This window comes from Meleagris gallopavo, chromosome 2, assembly GCF_000146605.3.
Source record: "Meleagris gallopavo isolate NT-WF06-2002-E0010 breed Aviagen turkey brand Nicholas breeding stock chromosome 2, Turkey_5.1, whole genome shotgun sequence".
In the NCBI taxonomy this organism is placed as follows: domain Eukaryota; kingdom Metazoa; phylum Chordata; class Aves; order Galliformes; family Phasianidae; genus Meleagris; species Meleagris gallopavo.
The window spans coordinates 42,621,123-42,634,061 of NC_015012.2; the positions used below are offsets into that span (position 1 = coordinate 42,621,123).

Genomic DNA, 12,939 nt, shown 5'->3' on the forward strand with positions numbered 1-12,939 from the left:
AAAGCCTTTGTAACTTGTATCATCAATCAAAACACTGACTAACAACGGAAATGGTTCAGAGAGATTTTTACTGCTTGTAGCTACTGATACCTTCCACAAATCTACCCTTTGACACAATAGTGAACCAGTCCTTAATATACCTATGATATGTCTGGTTAATTCCATGTATTGTGCTTTTAACCCAAATGCTATATAGCACCAAAACGAATAAATTGAAAGATCCACATACTATGTCAACATGTCTTGTTTAATAGCCTGTTTGGCTACTTAATGCTGTGGATATTTAACACCAATTATCATTTTTAAATTTAATGGGAAAGTTTCCCTTTCCCAATTATTTCATTTGATATTTGTCAAAATAATCTCCAAGTGAAATTAATCATTAGTATTATGGATATGCTACCTGTAAATTCATAGTTATAATTGCAGTTTAAATGCACTTAAAATGAATTCTGTTGATTCTGAATAGGTTATATATATTCTGCTCTAACTCAAATCCATTATTATTAGACTGAATACTTGAGAATGTTTACCCTGATTCAAATGAAAGATTCAAAGGAGGGAGTTTTTACATGACTGAATAAAATAATACAGAACAAAACACTGACGAAATATGCTTCTATGGTTCTAAGCTCTGGAAATTTTACAAATGCATTATTAACAATATATGCACATATAGATTAAAATCTCCAGGATAGGCTGTGAGTTTAATTAGTGACATGAACTATATCTATGTCTTTTATCTGTATTTTTTCTAGTCATCTTAAAACATGACATAACAAAGACTGACAGGTTTACAAGTCTTATATTTGCAGCCAAACCCATGCTTATACCCTTACTTCCACTAGCTTCACATATTTCAGTCACCTTTGCTACTTCTCTGCTGTTTCCCTTACCCCTAGTCTAGTTGCCAATTCTCAAAAGTGCCATATGCTAGGAGACAGTCAGTGATACCTGTTCATACATGCATACATGTACATGCAATCACAATAAACAATCTTTAAATTTGGATTTCTTACTTGAACTTGCATGTGCAAATGTGGGACAATAATTTGTGTGTTAAATGTTAATGATAGTTAAATGAGTGAACAAATTGTAGCTCATGGTACTACTTTTTTTTTTTTTTAAACGTTTTCCATTTAGAAATTGATATCAGCAACCTCAGATACATACTAACACATCTCCTGTAGTGGTAGCAATCATAAAAGAAACTAGAATGCTAATCTGGTCATTGATTTTGACTTTTGCTTAATGTTTGTAGTTAATTTCAAAGGACAGAGAGATAATCGTATTTTCTAGTAGCTGAAGTTCAATAAAACCATAATAAAACATAGCAAACTTTTCACAATGAAATTTCTGGTTAAGTATCATTTCATTCATTATGTTCTAACACAGCCAAAGCAATGCAGGAGGGAATGAATCTTCCGGAACAATGAAGGATTGCAAGAATACATAGTATTTGTTACATTTTAATTTAAATTAAGACATCATCTTCTATTTTGTATTGACTTAAGCATACACATTTGAAATATATCATACCTAAGATCAATAACAAAGAGCACGTGATTTCTTGCACTTGTACTTGGAGCAGTTCATATGTAAAGTGTTTGTGGAATAAAAATTAAGAGAATGTGCTGTGATGTATTGTGTACTTTGATGGAATTATGTTTTTATTTGATATTGCAACTTTCTTTTCTGTACAAGATTTTGGTAAATTTTCCTGATTGGCCAGGATCTCTGAAGGTCTATTAGCTAACACTACGTTTTTAACCTGTAACTCAGCAGGTAGAAGTGGTTTATAAGATATGGGAGCCAAATCAAAACATCTGTTTCCGTACTAGCTTTTCAAAGTAGTTTCTTAATAGTATTAGAATTTTGATGCCTAATTCTTGTGTTTGCAAATTCTTTTGCCAAAGAACACAGTTCTGTAAAAGGCAAGCAAGTTTAAGCTGCAAAATATGTTTACAGTACTCTATAATTTGTCATCCTTTTCACACATATATACTCTCCAGTTGCCTGTCTTGCTAACAAGCATTAAAAATTCCTTATAGAAGACATTAAATCCATTCTCCACCCACATTTTGTTCATGTGAAAATGTGAAATGTTTTTTCATCACACTATCTGGATAAATAAATAAATAAAGACAACACAATTGCAGAAGGCCAGATCCTAACAATAGCAAATGTCAACAGTCTGTGTCAAAAACAAGATTTGGCAAAAAGGCACGTAGAGAGAAAACTGAATTAAACAGCAAAACTCCTGCTAAGGATGTTTTTCTGTATATTTAAAAGTCAAGTTAATAAGCACGTATATTTTAAATTGAAATGAGACAAGCTGATTTTTTGAGGATTTTTTGCTCTCACAAACAGTAAAAGGAAATGAGATTTTTTATTAATTTTCAAACACTGACAAGTGTAGTTTCCCATTTATCCCATCTATCAAACTGATATCCGTTAAAAATCTTTGCACTAAGGGAAGCCTGAAGAGGACATATTCAGAACCTTTCAAATGAGATGACTAATATGTATGAAACCATTGGATTCAATATCCTGAGGCATGAGCAAACTGTCACCACTGACTGGTGACTCAGAAGTGCAAATGCTTTCTTCAATCTAGAAAACATTAATGTGGGAGAAACACAGATGTTACTAAAGAATACAGGACTCTGTAAAGCTGAAGATTAATTTCTCCTCCGAAGCCTGATTGGTAGTAATCAGCTTCTCATTAAGTATATTTATGTGTTTGTTACTCCAATTGTGTATGATTTGTACTGCAGTAAATAATCTCTACGTTGTTACAGAGCAAAGAGCAGAACCAACTTATTATTCACTGGCAGTCTGGATATGGACAGTACTTACCTAGAGACAAAATCAACAGAATTCTTCTAAAACCAGAAACGAGTATAACTAAATGTAAATATATTTTATTGTATCTAGCTTACAATACTTTAAAGTGCCTAATCTGTTACCTATCATCAGTTTTACATGAGTTACATTTCTTCTATTCAGCATTAACAAAGCATGTTTGATCTTCTGAGGCCCTTATTACAAGCACTAAATAAAGTAATACAGATAATTTTGTAATGTTATTCCAGATTTGAATGCTCTTTGGCCAATATTTCTCTTCCTTTGATATATGATGTGTTTTCTTTCTATGCACAAATACAAAAGTTACTGTTTATTTGTATTGTTCAAAGAAAACTGCTGACTGAGATCTACCAGGATCTTGTTATCTCGTTGCTGCTGAATTTTTCTTCCGATTGCCTTTTCCCAATTAGTACTGCATATTTTAATACTAAATGTCTGGAATATGCTCTATTTTACTGAACAATCTGCAATCAACAAAGAACAGTAAGAAAGCCCTGTCACCACTTGGAATGTGATAGGCCAATAATTCTCCTAATAGCAGGACACAGAAGTGTGCAGAAGAAGCACAAATTGTTTTCCTGAAATGAGATAAGTATAAAGGTTGAAAACGTGGCTCTGAAGGCTACTGCTAAGGGCAGACTGACTACGCAAAAAGACTCTTTACACAGAAATTGTGTTGCACAGAAGTGTTTCCTGGGAAGAAACACTGAGTGAGAGTGAAAACTTCTCTATAACTTGAAGCTAGATGTAATTTAGCAGATTGTGATAGAACTTGCAATTGGAGTTTGAGTATCAGAAAACATCCTCTTTCTCAAATATTACCAACTATTTAATAAGAGATTTCTCTACAAGCAATTCCTTTCACAGTTTTTTACAATTTCAATCAACTCTAATAACAAGAAAATGTCATTTTCTCAACTCATCAGCTCATTCTACCAGATGGAACTGTTCATAATGCATTTTAAAATGTTCTTCAGAAATTAGCATGCATATTATACATGGTATATGATATATGTATATCCTGGAAGTCTATCACTGAGTTTAAATAAAAGAGCTACTAAGGACCTGGAACTTTTTCTAGGCAGATTTAAATAAAAAGAAGGACAGCCATATTTTAATTATAAATTCAATTAGAGTAGAAATGAGCAATCATCAATGCATCCTGTTTTTTCTTCTCAGGTGACTGAGTACTTTCTAATGTCCATGATTTTGTTTCCTAAATATTTCAGTGTTGAATTTCCTCTAAGGAGGCACTGGCATTGAAACTTATCATTGATAACCAGCATTTTGGAACAGGAGATAAGAGATTAATGCCACAGCAAGAAAACAGTATTTCTTAACAACCAAAATGTATACAATTCTCCTATGCTACACAGTAGTCTTCCGACCCTTTACTATGATTCTGTGGAAATGTTTGCATATTACTGTGACATCATACAGCATATGTTACACAAGTAAAGCATCAAGACTAAAACAACTGTGCTTAATAAAGATAAAGCAAAATAACATCTTATTAATAAAGTATTTTGCAATTAATAGTTGAGAAAAGAATCCCTAGCATATAAGGGGATAGTGCTCCAGCTCATGCTAGGACTCTCAAGTGGGATGGCAAAATCAAATTCTGTTAAGGAGACATCCTCTGTCCTCTGCAGCTCTAGTTTACACTGAGGATGAGCCTTTCTGAATTAGGGAGATTCAAATTACTTCTTAGCAGGTCTTCTAGCTCAAGTGTCAAAGCTCTGCTTGGACACAGTAGAAAATCAAGACCATTTTGATATGCAGTTTTTGTTGTTGCTGTGAAAACATTTCTTAACTGCTAACAGTTAGGAAAAAAATGTAGACGTAAATGATTCCAATTTCATTGGTAATGGTTGCACGTAACAAGTTTCAAAAACACACCAGCCTTGTTTGAGAGTGACTTGAAAGATGCAATTTACTCAACATGTGCAGACTGAAACAGTATATTCTTTGATTCCACAGATCACTTACGGAGAACTGCTATACAATGATTATATATAACCAGAAGCTAAGACTTCTCATGGCTACTAAATATTTTACTGTAATTTTTCCTGTGAAATAACAGTATTTTCCCAATCTTATCACTATTTCTTATTATTTTTAAAAATCAAACATTTTAAATATATAACAATAAGTCTCTTTTAGGAATACTAATATTTCACTTAAGTACTGTTAATATATATTACTCAGCATTTTTTTTGCATAAAAATCTAATTGCTACTGTATCTACACGAAGCTTTGAAATAACATTTCATTTACATGTAACAGTGAATGGCAGCATGAAGGACAAGCTCTGTCTCCAAATGATAGAACAGCTCTCGAGGAGTGGATGAAAGCAAATCAGGTATTGACGTCTCTCTGTTTTTTAGATAACTCTATTTAGGTGCTTATTGCTATAAACTGACTGTGTGTAACTCAAAAAAGAATAATCCACATTGAAATGCATTGTAAATGTAACCCCAACCAGCACAGATGGCATAAAATGCTTAGTGTTGTTTTCAGATGACATGTCATGCTGTGGGAAGATATGGCTGGAATAAATATATTTTATTCTGTCCTCTGACATTTTTCCATATGATATAATTACTCAGAAAACAGTCTGAAAAAGACCTTCACTATGAGAGGGATTTTTATATGCTCATATGCAAATTCAATACCTTGTCAAAAATGTTTTAGAACATAAATTTGCATGCCATATAAATAATATAACATTTGGTTGCCTGTGGTTCAGCTTATATACATTGCTCAAAGGTACAGTTGATATTGAGTTTACTTTCCCTTCACAGATACATTCTGAATAGCTTACCTTACTATTATTATGGTAATTATTCAGATATCACTGTACAAATTCACAAAATAGCTCTTTCATTTCCAGAAAAATAAAAGATTGATCCTAATCTCTTTTCACTATATCTTTAAATGATAAGAGAAAGAAACTAACAAAAGAAAAATGCAGAAGCAGAAAGAAAAAAAGGACAGATTCTGTGTCAGCTCTGTGCAGATGCAGAGGAATCAAGTACAATAACCTTTTACACGCATTAGTCAAGAAATGGCACAGCACAGATAGTTGCTTTTTTTCCCCCTATTGCAGAACAAAGAGACTGAGTTCATGCATCACTGAATGTGAGGCATCAGCTTCCCATCAGAGACTGGCTCTTGGGGAGCCCACAGGCAAAACAATGCAAACTGTAATTAGAATACTTTTCTCTCCCATTCTGGGAATAAACAATCTTTTCAGTGTTCATGTTTACACAAATAACAAAATGTTCAGCTGCGTTGTTGCAACTGTATACGATACAGTAGCAATGTTGTTATAAATAATATATGACAATGTAATTTATGTTTTCTAATAAATGCAGAAATTCATTAAACATTTTCCACCTCACGAACTACTCAAGCATGCATTTTTTGCATAGTATATGACTCAGATTCCATAACATCTTTTCTGCTTAAATATTTCCTATCAAACACTAAGTATTATCACATTGAAAAGTATTTAACTTTTCATATTATTTTTTTCAAAGCCTATAAACTTCATTTTTTTATAGCTACTATACTGAGGGAATCATATAAAAAATAAATAAATCTCTCTGTATGCCCTCAAGTACAGATTTTTTCTCAACTTTATTTGGTCTAATAAAAAATAGCAGCAGCATTTTTTATTCCCTGCAATTATAATTACTTTACAGTCATGAAAGTCTTTCCATTTTATGCTAGAGCTTTGCCGTTGTTTTTCTTCCTTTAAAAGCCCTATCTACCTCTAAACTTATTATTTACTCTAAGAAACAAAGCACATGGGAAAATTTAATATCTACTATCATTGCATAGTCTATTTATAAATGGATGTTTTATTTTAGAAGTGAAAAGCAAAGCTATTAATATTTTATTACTACTCTTGATTATGCCTCTAACATACTGTAGAGAGCATACCTACACTAGCAGAGAACAGGCTAGAGATTTAACACACTTTTTGTGATTTTTATAATTACCTTTATATTATTGTGTTTAGAGTGCATGCTATCATAATATTAAAGTGTAACAGCACAATGACTAATACTATCTAATGCTATAAGATTAAAAAAAACAAAACTAATGGCAATTAAATTATATGGTCAGAACAGCGTAAAAGAAATATGAATTTACTATTTGGATTTGGAGCGGGTAAGGAAAGTATCCCTTCCATTAAAAAGCAAAGGAAGACAATAGAGAGCAAGCTAACCATGATGAGGAAAGTTTAAGGCCTAGACAAAGGGCTTTTGTGTCAGTCTAGACCAAGTGACCATATTTTACAGGTGCTATAGGGAAAAAAGAGGTGAAATTGTGCACATAATTTGATGAGGCATACCAGAAGAGAAACAGGAAAATGGTCATCTTGTAGATACGAATAACATAGAGGATAGTGACTTGCTCAACCTGGATATTTACAAATATAAGCACAAAAGAAGGTCTTACCCAGAAATCGTTTGAAGTGAAAGAAAACATGCTTTTTTTTTCAATGTACTCTTTCATAGCTATGAAATATTTGGCAAGAGGATTACAATTGATCCAAAACATTTGATGTCAAAGCAAAACTAAGAAAAATATATTAATGAGACTTGACATCTGAAATAAAAGTCATTTTTGTAAGTCATGATAAATATAGTGTGAATGTGATCCTTCTTACCTTTATGAGGTCAATTCTGGGATGGAAATTCTTGCTAATGCTTAATATTGTATCACTGTGGTCACTTAAGGAGCCACTAACTTTCTAACAACTCATTAAGACAAGACTTTGATTTGAGTTGTTTCTATCACCACACTTGGAATGATGCTCAATGCACTTTTAAAAACTATAACATAATCAAGAATGTAAAACAATGGTAAAGGGCAAAGATATAAAATATTTTCTTTACCTGCAGCATAGGTACTTCTGCATGAAAAGCCATCCAGCATAGAATTGCCAGTAGTTAATTTTTTAATAAAATTATTAGTTTGAATTTAGGATACACCTGTCAAACTAGCTCACATCATGAAAAGGGCACAAGGTGGAGTCACATTAGAACATAATGAATGAGCTTTAATGAATTTTTACCACTTGATACTATACATCTTTACAAATTCTAAAATAATAAGGGTAGGGGTATCTTTGCTAGAGCTTTCTGACAATTCTTACTTTCGCCAGAATTCTTGAAACTTCTGAACACATGAATCCCTTCTTTGTCTGTTTCAGTCAAAGAACATGAAAAAATTAAGAATTGGACCTTCTCAGTTGTAATATTTTACTTATTTCATTTTACAAGCAAAAAATAATAATAATTAAAAAAAATTAGATGTCATGAGGTTAAACTAGGATTACAAAATTTCCCAAAAAACTCTGACATTCTGGCCATAATTACTAGGCTTCAAAAAACTAAAATCAGTACCTAAAAATGGAACTAGATTGTCTAAGATTTGAAGTAATTCCATAGAAATGAGAGAAACTATATTTTAATACACAACAGGGAAATTCATACAGAAACTGAGACAAGTTATCGTGACTATATGTAAACATGTTTATCTGTGCTCTGAAATAGTCCAAAGGAATTTGAACATAAACCTGCCTTCAGTCATTCCTGATACACTGCTCCAAGTCTCAACAATTATACAATTTTTAACCTGTAGATTTTTAGCATGAAAGGAAAAAGAAAGCAGATGTTTTCTGTAGCCATACGTCTAATAATATGTACATGAGTAAGGCTGTACAATATTGCAAATTAAAACAAAATTTAAATGATGTAAAACTTGAAATTACCTTAAAGCTGCAGGAAAAATTGATCTTATAATTCTCTTTCTGGCAAAAAAAAAAATAAATAACTTTTTCTTAAAAAACAAAAAAGATCACATCTAGCTGTTCTTAAAAATGTCACTGCAATAAAAATGCAAAAATGACCCTTTACATCTTAGACATTTTAAGAAAATATTGAAGGAAAAAAAATAGAATGAAGGCCTAAACCACAAAACTGGAAAGAGATGTTGGAAGCTTCTCTTGTAACTAGCTACAGCGTAGAGAAGCACCCAGGATAATGAAACATTCAGGTGTTCACTGACATAGATAAAATGCCTAAATACAGAGCAAATTGCATGCAGTTTAACTTCTTTTTCTTGGAAAAAGAGCGGAGTCAATTTTTTCACTGTTGAACCTGATATTCTTTCCAGTCTCGCAAAAAATGATTCATTTTCTAAGTGATTTATTGATTTGGAGAATGATTCAGATTAAACTCTGATAAAATGAATTAAATATGCACCTGTAGGCATTCAGTTAAGAATTCCTGAACCTCCAATTGTATGCAAACTCCCTTGATTTTGTTGTGATTACTAACTTGGCCACACTAGGTAATTAAAAGGCAATACAAATTCTTCATTTATGGGCTGATCCATTTTTCATTAATGTCAATAGCAATCTTTCCTTACTGAGACCTGGATCAAACTAACACTTGTTCCTCAGTTGCTGTGTTTAGAAGGATATTAAGATTTAAGATTAAGAAAATGTTAATGCCCTAAGAGGCGGAGTGAAGCTACGAGAACGAGATTGAAGAAATCCAGTAAAATAAAGTACTTAAGAGTATACAGTATATAATGTAGTCATTTTCTATGCTTGTTAATATCTGAAGTAGCCCTGTTCCATCTCTTTCAGATCCCCAGTAAATGAAGTCCACAAAGCCCCTAACATTGGAGTTACAATCAATCACCACAGAAAATAATTTTCTGGACTGCAGTGCCACCCTGAGCAGGCACCAAGTGCAGGAATGCAAAAGGGGCAATTAATCAGTTTACTGGTAACAGAAAGGTGTGTTTCAAAGAATACATTGCTTTCTTAATTCAGATGTGAGCTCTAAAGAGTTTTTTATGCAGTTAATATTCTGGTTTGTGGAATCTATTAGGGCTCAGTTAAAAGACCTATGGGTAATTAGGGGAGAAAAAGGAACAGTCCAGTTATCCCAAAGAAAAATAGAGACTTTTTCTACAATAATCCATAAGTGCACTTTTCTACCATAAATGTACTTCCTTCAGTAATCTATAAAAGCAAATGTTTGCAATAAACGCATGGTCATTTAAAAAATTGAAGCTCTATCTAGTTATACTTCCTAGCTTATAAATGGAATTCAGTTATCCGAATTTGAGCAATATAAAATCATTACTTCTCTTTCTGAAGGATGTACTTTCAGAATACATATTCCACAAGTTGAAACAATGCACCCTGATAAGGAATAAAAGTTGTGCATACACACACAGAGTTTACTAAAGAAATCCTTAATTTTTTTTTCCTGTAAATTACCATGGATTAGCTAAAGTAAATTTCTAATTGCACTTAAGAGCGGCCTCTTTCTCAGATGGAAATAAGATTTCATCTTTAATTTTTGTTAAAATCAAAATGTTGTAAATGATCCACCAGCTCTGGTCTGTGTAATTGTCAGCAGTAGCATGCTTTCATGAAGTTCATGGCTGTAGATATCCTGTTGACTGTCTCATTTAAATCTTTCCTTTGCATTCTAATCAGATAGAAACAGGGTCCAATTCCCAATTTCAAAAATAAACACATTAAAGAAAATTAGTTTAGGCATCATTATTGTGTACATACATGAGTGTCTACATTTTTTTTAATGGACACTTTCTAAACAGCGTTTAAGTACAAACCATAATTTCTCTGTGTGGCTAATTTGACCACACATATTGCAAACTGTTTTCATTTTCCTTTATTGTCCTCTAATGATCTCATCAAGAGAATATAATTAGTGTAGTAAACTAAACAACACAAGCTCTGCCCTAAAGCAGCCAAGCATAGTTCTTGACTAGCCTTCTCTCCCAATGGAACCTGATACTGGTAATGGACCATGATCAGTAGTAAGTATATAAATTATATCATGCTCTTTTAAAATAGCTTGTGATCTCTGTCTTGAAGCATCATTTCTTGGGATTTACCCATCTGTATGAACACACACATGAAAGTTGTACTGTACCTCTTTAATGAAGCTACAAAAGTCAATTAATAATGGCATTGGATGCCTGAAAACCACTGTATGACTGATCAGATGGATTTTGTGACAATTTCTTACTATATTTAACATTTGTTATTCTAGGCAATCCTAGAACTATCTGCTAAAATCCACATCTACTTGAAGAGATGAATTTCTAAACATACAGTTTATCACAGTAAGAAAACAATACAGACATAAGAAATATACTAATACAGAAATATAAATATTGTAAAACCATCACCTAGACTTACATCTAGGTGGGCTATGCAGGATCTTGGACTTGAAAAGTATAATTCTTTCTTTCCAATATGTAACATATACCATCTATGATGATAACAATAATAACAATGATAATTGTAATTCTTATATAACAACCATATTATATGAGATTTATTCTTATCTTTTATATCAGCTTACTGAAGAAGATGGCTATATGAACATAAGGAATCACATGTCCACTTTTGTCCCAGTATTTTCATCCCCATCAACCCCAAAACAGTACATAAAAGCCTGTAAGGCGAGGAAATTTGTCCGTAGTCCAGAAATAACACTGTACTACCAACTTTTCTACACCACAGGTGGCATCAACATACTCTTTTCAAAAAAGGTATGACACAGACTTCAAATAAACAAGTTTTACAATAGCTTTCCTCTCATAAGGATGGAGAAAAAGCCTACGCTTTACTTAATTACAACTTCAGGACATAGCTGTATGTCCTCAGGAGTTAAAGAGCATAAATACAGACAAAAACAATGTGAAAGTGTAGAAAACCTTGAAGTTAAGCTAAATTTATAGACTTCCAGGTTACACATACACTTCTGTCACAAAAAAAAAAAAAGTTTCTAGTTGCGCTTATCAGCATTAGATCTAACCAAAGAAAAAATGAAACACCATTCTTTATTGCTACCAATGTTTGTTCTTTTCTAGAAAGCACAGTAACTTCTTAGAACTGTTTAAAAAAATCTGAAAAGAGAGACATGAAATGAGACTCCTACTTTTGAAAGAGTACTTCTAGAAGATTTCTAATTTTCTTCACATTCAAAATGCAGTCTTACTATGGAAAACACACAGTCCAGTAAAGTACAGTTTGTCTGTGTACTGGTCAGAAGTAGATGTTACGTAAAAACATAATTAATAAGAATGAAAAGAAGGTTGTTTACTCACAACCACGTCTGAATTTGAAGATAATTTTATTTAAAAGGAAGCAATAGTGTACAAGTAGTGTTCAGATAAATCAATCTATGGTATGGTGACTTTACTGCATACAGAAATGAGGGCTTCCGCATTTAAACGTTCCTGCTTCTGTTAGCACCAAATTCTGCTCTTGCTAACATTTTGAATGGGCCTTTATGAAATCCCCTAGCTCCCCCAGGCAATTTGTTTCCTTGGGATCAATAACTGTAAAAAGTACTGCCTCAATGTGAATGAGGGTATGAGAAACAGAGCCATGGCTTCTAAATGGCTCCTTTACATAAACAGCATTCCACATGCCATTCCAACGACACAAAATAATGCAACAAAAGGGACCTTTTTCTCATAATCTTGGTGAACAATTGCATTGTACAAAACATGCTAAATATTAATCATAGAAGAGTAAGCTTGTACAGAATTCTGCTCTTGAATAATACACTATGTATCTTTAATGACAGAGAAGAATTCACGTGACCAGAATAAATTTCACTCCACAGTAATAAGAAAAAATTATGTTTAATCAAAACAAAAAGAACAAAATATATAAAAAGAAACACAGAGCAAACTGACCATCATTTTTCTAATGAATTAAAAAAGTTAATAAAAAAAGACTTCAATTTCAATTGCTTGAAATGCATATTGCGCATGACCAGGTTCTTGACTGAAATGCTGTTGTCTTTTCTACAAAAAAAATCTGAAAGATTATTTCTACTATTTTATTTCTCAAGTGGGGAAGCAAAACTTGTACATCTGAGCCAGACTTTTTATCATATTTCTAATAAATGCAAACACATAAACAGAACAAATCAGTGAAGAATCATCCACATATTCCAGCCATCTAACAAACAATTGCAATAGAACAGGATG

At 32.6% G+C, this 12,939-nt stretch overlaps 1 long non-coding RNA gene across 1 annotated transcript; it reads left to right on the top strand.

The window, feature by feature from the left end:
• Positions 1–2,718: 2,718 nt before the first annotated feature.
• LOC109366425 lies at positions 2,719–10,428 on the top strand. Its single transcript, XR_002112740.2, has 3 exons — positions 2,719–2,913; positions 5,155–5,230; positions 9,539–10,428. It is a non-coding gene; the product is annotated as an uncharacterized LOC109366425 (long non-coding RNA).
• Positions 10,429–12,939: the final 2,511 nt, after the last annotated feature.